This window comes from Camelina sativa, chromosome 4 (assembly GCF_030686135.1).
Source record: "Camelina sativa cultivar CO46 ecotype springtype chromosome 4, ASM3068613v1".
In the NCBI taxonomy this organism is placed as follows: domain Eukaryota; kingdom Viridiplantae; phylum Streptophyta; class Magnoliopsida; order Brassicales; family Brassicaceae; genus Camelina; species Camelina sativa.
The window spans coordinates 2,665,836-2,683,718 of NC_141883.1; the positions used below are offsets into that span (position 1 = coordinate 2,665,836).

Consider the following 17,883-nt stretch of genomic DNA (forward strand, 5'->3'; position numbering starts at 1 on the left):
ACAAATTATTAAAGATTGAGTTTTTTTTGTTTACGTTCACAAGTCTTTTTGTAAACATATTTATTAATTATATAAATATAATTTAATTTAGAATCAGTTTTATATTGATATAAGTTTTATATCGTTTAAAAAAGTGATTTTACAAAAAAAAAATAAAGACATCAATTATCTAAATGATATAAAAATATATTTCATATCACTTTTAATAAAGTGATACAAACTAATAAAAACTGAATCAGTTTTAAATAATTGACGTAATATTAAATAATTATAATATCAATTGATATGATTGATGCTAATAATATTTATTTGCGTCACTTGAAAATAAGTAATTTAAAATTACTTCATTTAATTTTGTGATACAAAATAAATGATATAACATACCTGTTTTTTTTGTAGTGAAATATTTATGGCTCGTCTGCCATTTCTTCATGATTACGGTCTGTTGTAGCTAATATTAGATAATAGCCAGTGCCGGCTTGAGAGTATTTGATGCTTAAAGCAAATCAGAAATTAATGGCCAAATTTTTTTTTCATATGACAAAATGATATACACTTAATCTTATTCATAAAAGTTTAATAAAAAAAATGTCAACAAACATCAGCAGACTTGTACATGTATGACTAAAGAAGAAAAATGGATAGAGATTGAAGAAGATAGAAGAAAACTAGTTATTATTTGTTTTTACCAAATGATTTTTTGTTCAAGTATAACGAAACCGTTTGGTTTTTACTTTTTAATGGTTGTTTTCGATCAGTTACTCTTCACACGAGAAATTAAAGTTGTAATATTTGATGAATTTGAGTAATGAAATTACCGTAAAAAGAAGAAAAAAACTATATCAATAAAGAATTGGTGAGATTTATTCATTATCCAAACACATTTTAAACCAGTGTAGCAGTATATCACACATAAACTTTTCGTCAATACATATGCTTATCCCATATACTTTGTAATATGTCTTATTCAAAGAAATACAAATTCCCGTCATAGCAACCACATATTCGTAAAAAAACCACCGTCTAGATTACTCTAATGGTATCTCACAAATATATAATATCAGTAGTTCTAATATATTATAATTAAGTTAAAGATTTCAATTTTAAATCAAAAACAAATTTGAACCAATCATAAGTTTATAAATATCATCAAAGTATCTTATGTTTTACTCACTTCGGACTCTCCTAAACCTCACCCGTGGGGTTGGCCGGCTTCTTCTTACTTACTGGAACCTAATTATTAAAGAAAAATATAACTTTATTTACACTTAACACATCATCAATTAGATATTACAACTTTGTTATAAGATTTACGTACACTTTTTACAGAGGAAGCATATGCCAACAACAACGCCCACGAAGCCTAGAAAAAAGATGCATAGAATCAAAATCCCCTCCACAGCCATTTTCCGTTACTTGCTCTTATTCTCAGTAACAATTCTTTTATGTATTTTGTGTGGATTAGAAGTACTCATGCCAATTCTTTTATTTTCCGTTATGATGATCTTATTATAATCCAAATATTAGAAGTACTCATAGCAACATATAAAAGTGGTATTTTATAATCAAATTTGATCTTAACATGCCCTCAAATGCCCAATTTTGATATTAACCAGATCATGACATGTATGACATTTAATATTAAATAGATTGTGATATATGTATGTCATAAACTAATTTAGTGACAACATATATTTAAGTATATCTGATATTAAATAGATTGCAACATTTGTCAAAGAGTTTCCTCAAAACTTATAATGATTAAAAAAACAAACTTATATATACCAAGAGAATTTAATATATATACTAGATATTCACCCGCGGTACACCGCGAGACCATTTTATTAATAAAAAATATAATCTGTTTTATAGATTAACTATATATATATAACGAATGTTTAATTTGTATATTTAAAAAAAAAATCAACCTACAAATATAGATATATTAGTTAGTATAGAAATTAGAAAGTATTTTGTTTAAGGTTTATTGTTTTATATTATAGTACAACATACAATTAAATAAGTAGTGATTTATAGAAAGAATATACTGTGTGTTTTTATTATTTTAAATTTTTTAAATATATGTACAGGATAATTTTGTATTGTAGTTTTGTATGTTTTATATATAAAGAATCAATTAACTTTAGTATATATAGTTTTGTTGTGAAATGTAAATAAAAGTTGATAACAGTTATTTGTTTGATATGAATTCCACATTGCTTTTCTTTTAATAAATTTTGGTTATTAAAATGGATCCAAGATGTATGTATATAATTTGTTAGAAATGAAAAATAGCTATTTGAACAAAAAAAAAACTAATTCAGTATACTAATTACTTACAGATATATATTACGTAACTGACTTTTGTTTTAAAGTAAACTAATATTATTTTTGTTTTGTCTAGACCGACATAATTATTCTTGTTTTTATATGACAAAACAAATCTATCATCTTCTTCGTCTTTGTTTTATCCCGTCCATTGCGACATTTCCGTCCATCTTGATTTTTAGTCAATCGATTTCATCATCCTTATTTGTCATAATTCGTCTATGGATATCAATGCGTTGAGATGGAAAATCTTGGCCACGGATCCTTCTCCAAAATTGAAAATCAATTCGTTTATTGATTAGGCCGATTGTTTAGGAAATGTCTATATGGAGAAAATATTGTTTTGTAAAATTGGAAACTTAATATTAATTAAATTAATTATAAACTTAATACTTAAACTTAATGTTAAAGGGGGTGGTTCTTGTTTTGGAAAATTTATTAGGATAGGAAATCTTGTTTCCAAAAATCAAAATTTAATAATAATTAATTAAATAAAAAAAAACAAATTAATAATTAATATCAATGGCATGCTTTTAAATAAGTTTGAACTTCATGATTTATTTCATAAATGCCTCCAAAAATGTATATATAGATATATATATGAATCTAACTGAAATAAATAATAAAATATACCCAAATCAGTAATTTAATGGTGAAAACTGAAAACATATGTAATGTATTGTAAAATGATATCACTATAGCATTAATTAAGACATATATCTTTTTCTCTACATATTTTTATCATCTTGTATAGAAAATAGAATGGGGAATTGCATTGTATAACCCAAAAAAGCTTTATAAGTCATTGAGTAGTTATACTAACCATAAAAAGGTGATATAGTATTTATTTTATATAATAATTACAAGATTGATGTGTGTAGAATTTCACTCCAAATCTTTTACTTGAAAAGACTACACAATGACTGAAAGTGCACAGTTAATCAGTGTAGTATTTTAGGATCGATCCCACAGAGAATAATAGCAAACACAAATTGAGTTATAAGAGAAAGAACTATGGCTAAGACTAAAGAAGAGATTGGGGTTTTGGTTTTCCTAATAACTATTGCAAATAAATAAAAGTAAATAAAAACAGTTTAAAACTATAAGACTAAGGCGTTGGGCGTTTTGGGAGTCATCTCAGGGTTTTCATGGTTCTAAGCAATATTAAGTGTAAGATCTAATAAGTAAATACTAATTTTCGATCTAGGTTCTCAACTACGAAACACTAATGAACTAACAAGCTATTCTCATAGAATGAAAGTCTAAAGTCTTCACACTCCGTTGCTCAACTTTCGCAGGCAACGACGCATGTCAACCACCTAGTTAAACAAGTTCCATACATTCACCAAACTTCGCAACTCAACTTACGCAGATTACGAGCAAGGTTTCGGTATAACACTAGTTCGGAGAAATAGGATAACGCGGTTAGCGCTCCCGTTCTCTAGATCAGGACTTGGTGATCAATCCAAGCACATGCATTAAGATAAAGATGTCCCAAAAGAACTCTAATATAAAACCGAAAATACGATCTAACAACCTAATTGAAGTGAACCATGAATTCCCCTTGAATCACCCCATAAAACCCAACAAAGTAAACTACTCGCTCATGATGCAAATAAACGACATTGATATTATAAAGTATAGCATCAAAAGTGAATCAATAAACAAAAAGGGGTTCAAAGGAAACTTCTCTATTTGTCACAAAAGTAACTTGATCCCAAAAGCAATGTAATTATGAAAGAACTAGAAAGAGTAGAAAGAGAGATTGATGGCAGATCTTCAAGCTTCAAGAGAGATGGCAAGCGAGAGAGAGAGAGCTTCTCTGGTCGTGGCTAGGGCGGCTCCAAAGGCTGTAGAAGATGCACACTCCAAAACCCTAGGTCTTAAGAGTATTTATAGGGTTTTGTTTAGGGTTAGGGTTTTGTAAGAGCAGAAACGTCTTTGATTCTTAAGTGCAGGACAAGGGGCGGCGAAAGAGGCTTCTATACTGTAAAGGAGTCTTGGACTGGGCCGTTGTGATGGTCGCTGGTCAGGCCTTGAATAAAAGCCCATCGGCTGGTTGCTTCTCTTCACGTCGGTTTATAACACGTCTTGGTAAATCGGGCATAACTTCCGGATAAGTGAATGGATTGACTTGATTCTACTTCGAGGAGAAAGATGACTCTTCTAGCTTTCCATAGACACTAAGCATGATATATTTTGAGTTCCGGAAGCTCTACAAAAGTTGTCCGTACTATAAAGCTCTGAAACTTTCCTAAAACGTATTTTCTTTGTATTTTGGTTCTTTTTGCTATAAAACCTGTAAAACCTTCTTCAAACCTGAAATACTTGATAATAGAGCTTTTATACTTGAAATATTATCAAACTCTTCCTAAATGCACATGAAAACTACAGCTAATATGAGTAAAATAATGATGTTATCAAAGATTAACCTTTTATTATTATCTTCTACCATCCCTCTCTACCACTACTTCCGGCAACCAGCGCAGACTGAAACGAACCGACCCATTTTTTTGTTAAAATAAATAATAATAATAATAATAATAATAATAATAATAATAATAATAATAATAATAATAATAAATTGCAATAATAATAATAATAATAATAATAAATATTCTACAGCTAGTGGTCCCATACCCACTAGCCACCTAACCACAAACACACAACAGCGGATAACATAAACCATAACAGTAAACCAATAAATATCTAATAACCATATAACCAATAATCAAAGTATAATAATTCTAATAACCAAACATCAGGAAAACATAGAACCAGCAACCTAGCAATGTTCTAATGACCCAAATCTAGCAACCTAGCAATGCCAGACAACAACCAATCGAGTCCCTAGAACATCCTCCTCTTCATCGCCTTGATTCCACGATCACACTTTGCCTTTACCTGCACCACAAACTCAAATTGAGATGCATGAGTATTTGATAAACAATTAGTGAGGCAATCCTCCTATCTACTGGGCTATACATACAAGCAAATATGATACAAATGTTCCAAACAATCAACAAACAAAGCATACAAACCAGGAAAACAAACATCATCTCGCTGGAAGGGAGGTGTCGACGGACACCAGCCAAGTGTCGACCGACACTGGCTATTGGTGTCGATCGACACTATCCCACAATGTGGATCGATGCCGTTTAACTGATGTTGACCGACACCAATTGATCGATGCCGCTTGACTACCTCTGCAACCGCGATCCGCACGAAGCCGAGAGTCGAATCTCGCTTCCCAAATTCCATCAAATCGCCCAATACTCAAAATCCAAGCCATATACGTCCATAGGAAGCAGTAGCAATCAATCCCAGCAAGAGAAACACACATAAACAACAACAAACAAGCAAGAACAAGGAATCACAGGCTTAGATCAGCCATTGTCATGCACTCACCTCTTTGCAGGAAGATTCTGACCAACAGGAACGAATCCAATCTTCCTAGCAAGCTTCTAACTCCTTCCTAGCCTTGGATCTCTCAAGAAACAGCAAGGAACCTCACCAATCTCTCTCAAAAGTTCAAGAACAATGTTTTCTCCCTTTTCTCTCTAAAACAACAAAGCAGCGACACAAAACACTTCCCAAAACCCTCTTCTGCGACAAAACACTTAAATAGTTCGGTTCAATGGTTTTCCCTAAACCAAACCGACCAAAATCGACAATTAAATCAATCTGGTCGAACCATAAACTAATGGTCTCGACCGACATCACCCTTGGTGTCGATTGACACCCACCCCCAAAACGCAGAGTTTTGGTTCGCAAGTGTTACAATTCTCCCCCGCCAACATAGATTCGTCCACGAATCTCGCACAACCATCAGTCAAGGACTCCCTTGCAACCGTCTCCACAGCCCGCACTCCTCCGACCAATCTACGAAAGTTCACCTCTAGGCGATACTCACATTCCAGGCATTATTTGCTCTCGACTTTTGGAGTTTCCTTTACTCACTGCCCTAAACCTTGAGTTTTTATTGGCTCCTCATCAGGTCGAAGCCTGCATGCCATGATATTGGCTCCTCAACGGGCCTAAGCCCACATGCCATAATGTATAAGGAAGTCTGATACTTGTCTCTCGGGTTGCCACCCTACAGCACGCCCCGGATTGTCATCCGAAGTCGATATACCAACCATACTGTCAAGCCACAAAGTCTCAGAATATGACGGTTCTAGGAGAACCTAAGTCCCCCAAGAGTCGCAAGCAAACAATTCTGAACACGTCTGAGTCCTATCCCTAACCAGGTTTCCTTCCAGTGGCTCGCGTAAGACAACACAATGTCCTACCAACCACATATCCCCTCATTGGAATACCTCATGACCACACAAGGATTATCTCAATGCCCCGCAGGCTCCCACAAAGGGCAAACAAATGTCCTAAACAGGACCACCACAAAGGCCAAACAAATGTCCAAAAAAGGACCGCCACAAGGCCACTGGTGCCGAAGGGCCGTCACGAGGACCACTCATCCCGAAGGACCGTCACAGAGACCACTCGTCCCGAAGGACCGTCACGAAGACCACTTGTCCCAAAGGACCGTCACAAAGACCATACATCCTGAAGGACCGCCTAAACAGGCAACATTGGCTAAACAGCCCGCCACAAAGGCCACACAATGGCTAAACAGCCCGCCACAAAGTCCACACACGGCTAAACAACCCCCCCCCCCCCCCACAAAGGCCACACACGGCTAAACAGCCTGCCACAAAGGCCACACAATAGCTAAACAGCCCGCCACAAAGGCCACACACGACCTCTTCAAGGCTCCCAACCACTTAAAATGGACAAATTCTAACTCACATAAAATTTTCCATTTTTAGATTTTCCACTTCTGGAAACTTTCCACTTTTAGAAACTTGTATCTCAGGAAACTTTCCCTCAAACCACCACCTCACAAAAATTTTGTACCCCGAACACCACCTCACTCTAGCCACAGACTACAACTGGGACCAGGATAGACAAGTTCAAGTCGCGACCTGCTTCTCGAACCACTTCTTGAACATTGCCTTCATCCTCGCCTCTAGCTCCCAAGTCTGCTCCTCAACACCATGACAATCCCATACGACTCTCATCAAAGGAATCTTATTCTTCTGATATTCGCTGATCCTCCTCTCGAGCACCCTCACTAGTCTCGCCTCCAAAGTCATGGTAGGCTGAAGATCCTCATGAATCTTAGCCAACAACTGATCATCCTCACGGAGACACTTCCGCAACATGGTCACATGGAAAACCTTGTGGAATGCACGCATAACCTCAAATAACTCCAGTTTCTATGCCACCAGTCCTACCCGCTCGATCACTCTGAACGGACCCATATACCTTGGACTCAACTTAGTCTCAGAAAATGACCTGTTCGGAACCCGCAACATGGCCACCTTGAGGTACACTATATCTCTAACCTGAAACTCAAGATCTCTCCTCCTCCTATCGGCATAACTCCTCTGCCTATCCTGAGTTTCCTTGATGTTCAGGTTGAGAACCCGAATCTTCTCTGAGGTCTCCTGAACAAAATCTGCCTCGTACATGCTCCTCTCCCCCACCTGAGTCCAGCATAACGGTGTACAACACGGCCTCCCATACAAAGCCTCATAAGGAGCTATCCCAATACTCGCCTGGTAACTGTTGTTGTAAGCAAACTATACCAAGCTCAGGTGATCTGCCCAATGGCCACCCCAATCCAACACACTCATCCTCAGCAAATCCTCCAGCGTCTGGATCGTCCTCTCTGACTGTCCATCTGTCTAGGGATGATAAGCTGTACTCATATGCACCTTAGTGCCCATCTCTGTCTAAAATGCCCTCCAGAACACCGAAGTGAACTTGGACTCCCTATCAGACACAATGCTCGCTGGCACCCCATGCAACCTGAATATCTCCTTCACATACTACTTAGGCAAGACCGCTGCTCCATCAATCTTCTTAATGGCCAGAAAATGTGCCGACTTAGTCAACCGATCCACAATTACCCAAATAGCATCAAACATCCTGGACACTGATAAACCTACCACTAAGTCCATAGTAATCATATCCCACTTCCACTCTGGAATGGGAAGACTTTTCAGTAACCCTCCTGGGACCTGATGCTCAGCCTTCACTAGCTGACACACATCGCACCTCGCGACCCAACTAGCCACATCCTTCTTCATCCCGACCCAGTGATGGTACCTCTTGAGATTACGGTACGTCTTAGTCGCTCCTGGATGAATAGAGAACATGCTCGCATGAGCCCCACTCAGGATCTCCTGCCTCAACTCCTCATCCTTGGGCACAGAAATCCGCCCATGCACCAAAATAATACTATTAGCCGAGACCCGATACTTATGAATCCACCTCTCTATAGTCATTCACCCAACCTCAATTCCTTCTCCTGAGCCAACCACACTTTGCTCAGAAGATCTGCTCTATTAGCCGCCTTCAAACCCAACAGCTCCCGAGAAATAGCACACAAACCCAATGCACTAATCTCTCCTACCAAAGTCTTCATAACCTACTCCTGAGTCGAAGCCGTCCACTTCCGACTCAAGGCATCGACAACCAAATTAGCCTTACTAGGGTGATAGGCTATCCCCAAATCATAATCTGCCACTAGCTGCATGCACCGCCTCTGCCAGGCTGAGTGAATATATACTTCAGGCTCTTATGATCTGTAAAACTTGCACCTTCGCACCATAAAGATAAGATCCCCAAATCTTTAGGGCAAAAACTACAACAGCCATTTTCAAATCATGAGTAGGACCATTGTCCTCATGCTTCCGCATCCGCCGCGAAGCATAGGCAATCACCTTCCCATGCTGCATCAACACACACCCCAAACCAACCTTGGATGTATATGTATAAACCACATAGGGCTTTCCCTCCGAAGTAGTAAGTATCTCCTTCAGGCTTGCGAAACCCTCTTCACACTCCTGGGACTAAACAAAAGAAACCTCCTTCCCTGTCAACTTAGTTATCAGTAGTGCCTTGCTCACAAAGCCCTGCACAAATCTCCTGTAATAACCTGCCTACCCAAGAAAACTTCTGATCTATGTGGCATTGTGCGGTCTAGGCCAAACTCGGATAGCCTAAAACTTCTTCGGATCTACAAAAACTTCCTCTGAAGACACAATGTGTTCTAGAAAACCCATCTCTCGCTGCCGGAAACTATATTTTCTCAACTTAGCAAATAACTTCTGCTCCCATAGCTTTTCCAGAACTGCTCTTAAATGCACTGCATGCTGCCCGAGACTCTTGAAATAAACCAGAATATCGTCGATGAAAATGATGATAGCCAAGTCCATAAAATTCCTGAGACACGCTGCTCATCAATCTCATAAACATTGTTGGCACGTTATTCAACCCGAAAGGCATTGCCACGAACTCATAAACCCATACCTCGTCCTTCTACTTGACGAACAGCACCGACGCTCCCCACGGTGAAGTGATAAGACGAATGAATCCCCTATTTACTTCCTCAGCTCTACTAGTCTAATAATCAAGTATGCCGACATCAACACACCGCCACCCGACTATCAACCCCTCTTGCCTGTCTAGGAGCCTCTAGTAACTTGTCTGTTAGGGAAACTTCCACAAAATAGCTTATTCCAAAAATAGCTTTTCCGCTTGGCAATTCTCCACAGCCAATCATCAATACGAGCGTAATAAAACAAACAAGTATCATACGTTCGCATATTCTGATTCACCGCATCAAATGCTTTGCAAGCCGCCAACTTAAACCACTTGAATTATTTCCTCCAACAAGCTTACCAAAACCTTGAATCTAGCAACCCTGTCCATCTCCAATGAACTTCATCCAACATCGTCGCAACAATTAGTTTTTCCTGCCATGAAGGCTTCTCGTGAACTTATGTATCTGGCAAACATGCTTTTCCCGGCTCATACCTGCTAAAACTCCCCTTCCAGGACTCCAGCACCACCGGCCGCACAATCCTGGCGCAACACCCACACATTCATGGCCTCTCCGGTCATAAAACCCTGACCCACTGGTCAACACATCCAAAACCCAAGATTAAACCACCATCACTCTCTGGAGCCCTACATTCAGTCGTTATGTTTATACTCACGTCCTAGGCATTGCTTGCTCCCAACACTTCCACCCTTAGGTCGCAACCTTCGAGGCATACCGATCTCACTCTCAGACCACCGTATTCGAGTTATACCGTCTCACTCTTGGACCATAATCCTCAAGATCTCGGTATCAGAGGAACTAATCATCCCCTCAGCCACTCTCGGAGCCCACAGCCCATTGAGCTATCAGTATTCAGGGGAATCACAACTCATAAGCAACAATCCTTAACGACTATAAACATCTCCCAACCAAAAGTACCTTCTGTGGTCCGGGTATAACATTGCAATGTTACATCTGCCCACTCAACTTCTAATATCCAACTTGATTACCCACCAAACAGAGAAATATCTGCTCCAACTGCATATATTTCTCTATCCGCCTCTCTAGGCTCGATACTTCTCGAGAAGAATCTCGTATCGTTCATCTACATTTGCTCGATCCTCCTACCATAAGTCGGAAACTCCTCAACATCTGCAGCCCTCGGCTGCACCCCGCCACATGCGGCACAACTGGAGCCTGCACTAGTACCCCTCTCGGTAACCGCTCCAACAGCACGTCAACAGATCCGCCAAGCGATCATCTCGACTTTAGGCTTCACTTGCTACCACCCCACAGCTGGGTTTCCAGCACATCCGGCACGCTCACCGGCCAACCCCCTCTGGTCCCTCTTGTTACGCTTGCGACCCTGTGACATACCTCTTTGTGGAACTCTAGACCACACACTCGCTGGCCTCGGGAACCCGCCGACCACGACCATGACAATGCCCACGTCCACGACCAAAAACCCAACCACCTTTAACCACTACTCTTCCAAGAACAAAGGCTAACAAGCATAGAAACAAACCAAAACCACACAAAAAAAAATAACATACCGTGGAATCTCATTGAAGGCTCGAGGAGGATGTTTTAGGACTCCATGCCACACACAATTGACTAACTCACATAATCAATCAAAGCATGCAATCCCTACATCAACAACAGAAACCTAGTGAACCCAAACCTAGAACCGTAAGGGCTCTGATACCAAACTAATACTAATAATAATAATAATAATAATAATAATAATACTAATACTAATAATAATAATAATAATAATAATAATAATAATAATAATAATAATAATAATAATAATAATAATAATAATAATAATAATAATAATAATAATAATAATAAATTCTCTACAGCTAGTGGTCCCATACCCTCTAGCCACCTAACCACAAACACACAACAGCGGATAACATAAACCATAACAGTAAATAAATATCCAATAACCATATAACCAATAATCAAAGAATAATAATTCTAATAACCAAACAACAAGAAACATAGAACCAACAACCTAGCAATGTTTCTAATGATTCAACTCTAGCAACCTAGCAATGCCAGACAACAACCAATTGAGTCCCTAGAACATCCTCCTCTTCATTGCCTTGATTCCACGATCACACTTTGCCTTTACCTACACCATAAACACAAATTGGGATACATGAGTATTTGATAAACACTCAGTGAGGCAATCCTCCCATCTACTGGGCTATACACACAAGCAACAGTGATACCAATGTTCCAAACAATCAACAAACAAGACATACAAACAAGGAAAACAAACATCATCTCACTGGAAGGGAGGTGTCGACCGACACTACCCTACAGTGTCGATCGATGCCTGATTTGCTGGTGTCGATCGACACTCCCTCTGCAACCGCGATCCGCTCGAAGCTGAAAGTCGAATCTCGCTCCCAACCTCCTCCAAATCACCCAATACTCAAAACCCAAGCCATATACGTCCATAGGAACTTGTAGCAACCAATCCCAGCAAGAAAAACACACAAAACAACAACAAACAAGCAAGAACAAGGAATCAAAGGCTTAGATTAGCCATGGTCATGCACTCACCTCTTTGCATGAAGTTTTTGACCAACAATGAATGAATCCACACTCCCAGCAAGCTTCCCACACGTTCCTAGACTTGAATCCTCACTCCCACAGCAAGATCTCACCACAAAGCCTTGAAATCTCACAATCTCTCTCTAGAACCTAAAGAACAATTCTCTCTCTTTGTTTTTCTCAAAAACGGCGTGAGACAAAACAAAAACACGACCTAGGTTGTTTTCTCACTTTAATATCTTGGTTCTATGATTTTTCCTAAACCAAACTGACCAAAAACGATAATTAAAACAATCTGATCGAACCAGATAACATTGGTATCGATCGACACCACCATGGTATCGATAGACACCCATCCCATAAAACCAATAATTGGTTCGGGGATATTACACTATTAGACTATCTAGACTAGTGTGGATGCTCTGACGGGAATTTGTATTTCTTTGAATAAGACATATTACAAAGTATAACCGATAAGCATATGTATTGACGAAAAGTCTATGATATATTGCTACACTGGTTTAAAATGTGTTTGGATAGTGAATAAATCTCACCAATTCTTTATTAATATAGTTTTTTTCTTCTTTTTATGATGATTTCATTACTTAAATTCATCAAATATTACAACTTTTGATTTCTCGTGTAAAGAGTAACTGATCAAAAACAACCAGTAAAAATCAAAAAAACAAACGATTTAATTATAGTTGAACAAAAAATCATTTGGTAAAAACAAAAAATCACTAGTTCTTCTATCTTCTTCAATCTCTATCAAATTTTCTTCTTTACTCATACATTTACAAGTCTTCTGATGTTTGTTAACATTTTTTTTATTGAACTTTTATGAATCAAATTAAGTTTATATCATTTTGTCATATGAAACAAAAATTTGGCCATTAATTTCTGATTTGCTTTAAGCATCAAATACTCTCAGGCCGGCACTGGCTACAACAAACCATAATCATGAAAAAATGGCTGACGAGACATAAATATTTCTTGAATAAGGGCTTTTACAAATTATGTATGATAAAATTAAATAAGAGCAAATTTTGTATGTATGTATGATTATTATATTGCTACGATACGACGTCTGAGATTTGTTTGGATAATGGATAGAAGTGAACTCACCAATTATTTATTACTATATTATTTGGGAAATACAAAAGTGTAACATGACTTTTTTTTGTAGATTTTAACAGATTATGGGTAATTATTTTGATAGGATATTATGGCATTCAAATTTAATTCACAGAAATTATAACATTTAAAATTATTAGGAATATAGTTTAGCAGTTTTATTTTCCTTTATTAAATTATTGATCAGGTTTTGAATTAAAACAATTAAAGAATTATTTCCAAATTTCTATCAGTTTTCAGGTTTATATCTGAAGTTGTCATGTCTGTCAACAGTGTAAAAGTGACAATGCAGCTTCTCCAGGCCTGTTGCAACCACTTCCAATTCCTGAAGCCTTGTGGAGCGACGTTTCCATGGATTTTACTGAAGGTCTTCCTCTATCTGCAAACAAGTCGGTTATCATGGTGGTAGTAGATAGGTTGAGTAAACCAGCCCATTTTATTGCTCTGTCCCATCCTTACAGCGCACTATCTGTGGCACATGCGTATCTGGATATTATTTTTAAACTCCATGGCTGTCCGAACTCTATTGTCAGTGATCGTGATGCAGTGTTCACTAGTGAGTTTTGGCGGGAGTTCTTTACTCTGCAAGGTGTGGAACTTAAGATGTCAACCGCATACCATCCTCAAAGTGATGGTCAGACTGAGGTTGTTAACAGGTGTTTGGAGACTTACTTGCGGTGTATGTGTCATGCTCAGCCGCATATGTGGTGTAAGTGGTTGGCACTTGCCGAATACTGGTACAACACTAATTATCACACTTCCACTCGAATGACACCTTAAAAAGCGGTCTATGGTCAGGCTCCACCAGTGCACTTGCCTTATTTACCTGGTGAGTCTAAGGTAGCGGTTGTGGCTCGTTCTCTGCAAGAGAGGGAAAATATGATGAAGTTGCTGAAGTTTCACCTGTTGCGTGCTCAGCACAGAATGAAACAACTGGCGGATCAACATCACACTGAACGAGAATTTGATATTGGCGACTATGTTTACCTTAAACTCCAGCCCTATCGTCAGTCTTCCGTCGTTCTTCGTATGAATCAGAAGTTGTCACCGAAATATTTTGGGCCCTATAAGATTTTGGACAAATTTGGTGCTGCGGATTATAAGTTGGACTTCCCTACAGGCACTAAGATTCATCCGGTCTTCCATGTCTCGCAACTTAAAGAGTTGGTTGGTAATGTTCCGCTGGCGACAACTCTACCTTCGGTGTTGCAGAATGTTTTTGACAAAGAACCTGAACTAATCCTTGAGCGGAAGATGGTGAATAGGCATGGTCGGGCTGCTACTAAAGTGTTGGTGAAATGGGTAGATCAACCTGTGGAAGAAGCAACTTGGGAGTTTCTGTTTGATTTTCAGAAGAGATTCCCTGACTTTGAGACTTTATGACCCTTGTGGACAAGGCTCTGCAAAGGAGGGAAATTTGATACAGCTATTTGAATAGCTAGATATTTTGCAGAGCTGCACGTGCGGGTTCTCACGTGGGAAGTCAAGTAAGTCTATCAAACAACACGTGTATGGTTCGTAGAGGAAGGCCGTTAAAGAGAAGACTCGGGAAGACTTTCTCTTATCTATATATGAGCATCTGTTAGCTCAGCTAAAATCTTGTCCAGAATAATCTTGTAAACATTTCTAAGTTTTCCGAAGGCGAGTTTCTCTCACTTTGAGAGCCGGTAAGTAATCCTGCGTGTTTCATGAACATCGAGAGATTAAGGTTTTATTAATTAATGTCATTCAGAAATTCTCAGATCTCTTTTGTGGTTTATCTGTATTAGTCAAGCAATGGGAAGCAGAGTTTCTCAAGGATAAAGATCTGGCGACAATCTTTCAACTCATTCTCGCTGCTAACTATCTCAACGTCAAAGGCCTTCTTGATCTCACTTGCCAGAACGTTGTAGATCACATCAAAGACATGACGCCAGAGGAGGTTCGTGTGATCTTTAATATCAAGAACGATTTCGCACCCGAAGAAGAAGAAAAAGTTCGCAAGGAGAACTTTTGGGCTTTTGAGGAACCAGCTGCTCCAAAACCTCAACATTTTCTTTTATTACTCTCTGTTGTTTGTTTTAATAACTTTTCCATATCTGATTTGGTGAATGAATGAATAATAATAATTTCCGTTTTTTATCAATTGATTTCACTTTCGTTGTTTTTTCTTTCTTTGCTGAGATATAATAACCACTGTATGAAGATATGCTTTAGTAATCCCTAATTATAATCACTGTATGTATATATATTGTAACTCTTCTTGACAATGAATACAACGAGATTCCGTAACCTGAACCTTGCTTTACATGTTCCAACATTGAAGAAGAGAAGCCCACTTTTGATTTTGCAATACAAGACTCTGGGCTCGATTCCTGACAACATGTAAAACATTTCGTAGAACAACAGAGGGAGGAAGTGTGGTTCCTCTCCCTCCCACATTCTTGTACATTTTTCTATCTCACGTTTTAGTTGTAAATTTATCGAACCTCTTATATAAGCAGCGATGTATGCCAACAAGGCCCAAATCGACACTTACTAGTTACTACTCTGAAAACATTAACCAATGGAACGAATCAATTAAATAGATTTGTTCCTTCCAACACCGTATCACTGAGTTCATCATGGGGCGACAAAAACAAATTTCAAGATAATAGTCATTATCTTTACTTTGGTCATTATAATGTTAATGGACTAGCAATGATCAAGCCATAACAAGGCTTAATAATACCTATATTACAAAAAAAAAAAAAAAAAAAGCTCAAAATTCAGGGCCATCTCCGTCAATTTATTGTTGGAAACAGATCATAACCGACAGAGAAAACCAGCATCGCATATGTAAAAAATACATATTTACCAAACGGGTTATTAAAGAAGAATGCGAAGGTTCTTAAATAAATAATCTATCCAACTTCTTTATCACTTTTGATTATTTTATATTATAATTCATATGTAGAGATGTTAATATGGGTAAGTACACTCCATTAAAACCCACCCCATTTAACCGTAATCCCATATAAACCCATTTTAATTTTGAAACCATTTAACCCCCCAGGTAAGTTATCTTGACCCGTTTAAACCCATAAAATATTGATTTGTTGTAAATTCGGTAATTAACTACTAATTATTTATTTAATAATTTAAAGATACTGATTATTGATTGTTTCACAAAATTTAATTGATAAATAACTGTATAATTGTATTTATTATTTTGACAAGAAACTGTGGTTCTACAATATATCTAATTTTGGTTAGAAGATGCGGTTTAGCTGTTTTGGGGCAAAACACAATTTTATGAACATATTTTAAGTCATAAAACACAATTTAGAAATTTTGGTGGGACATTGCAATTTTCACGGATTTCTAAGTTTTAAAAACTCATTAAGAAGTCCCATTGGAGATGACCCATATATGGGCTAAGACTCTTTTTCTAGATAGATTTATAAACTGTGGCATAAAAGAGAGTATAGTACTAGCAAAAAAAAAAAAAAAAAACACTATGTCTTCGAACAAGATTGTGTTGATAAGCTGTGATGGCCATGGCGAGTCTTTCCAAGTTGAGGAACTGGAGGCGAGAAAATTGCAGATCATCGAGTATTGCAAATGATCGAGGACGACTGCGCTGATAAAGCAATCCTGCTATCAAACGTCACTGGAAAGATCCTTGCAATGGTCATCGAGTATTGCAAAAGACACGTTGACGATAAAGATAGTGATTCAACTGAAGCAACGAATGATAGTGAAGCAACTGAAGCAACGAATTATAGAGAAGCCAAGGAGGAGCTCGTGAGGACTTAGGACAAAGAGTTCATCAAATCTCTCGATCTTGAAACGATCTTCTCAGTCATTCTCGCTGCCAACTATCTCATTACCCAGCACGTGGCAGATTACATCAAAGACAAGACACCAGAGGAGGTTCGAAAGATCTTCAACATTAAAAACGATTTCACATCGGAAGAAGAAGAAGAGATTCGAAAGGAGAACGCATGGGCTTTTCAAGATGATCCAAAACCCAAACTTTTTGTTTTCGTTTTAAAATTGTTGATTTCGATGTTCTTTAAACTTTGTTGATGACTTTCTTAAATATGATTAGATTAGGTCTCAGTAATGGGCTGATTTGATAATTTGATACCATAGCACATTCTTGGGGAAAAGGGTAAATGTCAACCCGTACTATTTCAAAAGTGTAAATTCCTACCCAAACAACAGAACCGTGTGTTTTTCAACCTAAACTCTCACTTAATTCAAATTTACTACCTAGACTTTTAATTGTTACCCATATTCCTACATTGACTCAAACAGCGTTAGTCAACCGTTAAATGTTTTGATTAATTTGACACGTAAGCGATGATCACAACTCCTTTGATTCACGCCTTGTTTCTTCTACACTTATCCCTCACAGTTATCTTCAATCCTTGTTCACCATTTTCGCCAAGCACACAATGAGATAAAGAGAAAGAGAGACACAAGTAGACTGAAATCAA

The 17,883-nt window shown here is 37.8% G+C and overlaps 1 pseudogene; it reads left to right on the forward strand.

The window, feature by feature from the left end:
- Window positions 1-16,898: 16,898 nt before the first annotated feature.
- LOC147945260 (SKP1-like protein 14 pseudogene) lies at window positions 16,899-17,470 on the forward strand (annotated as a pseudogene).
- The last annotated feature ends 413 nt before the right edge of the window (window positions 17,471-17,883 follow it).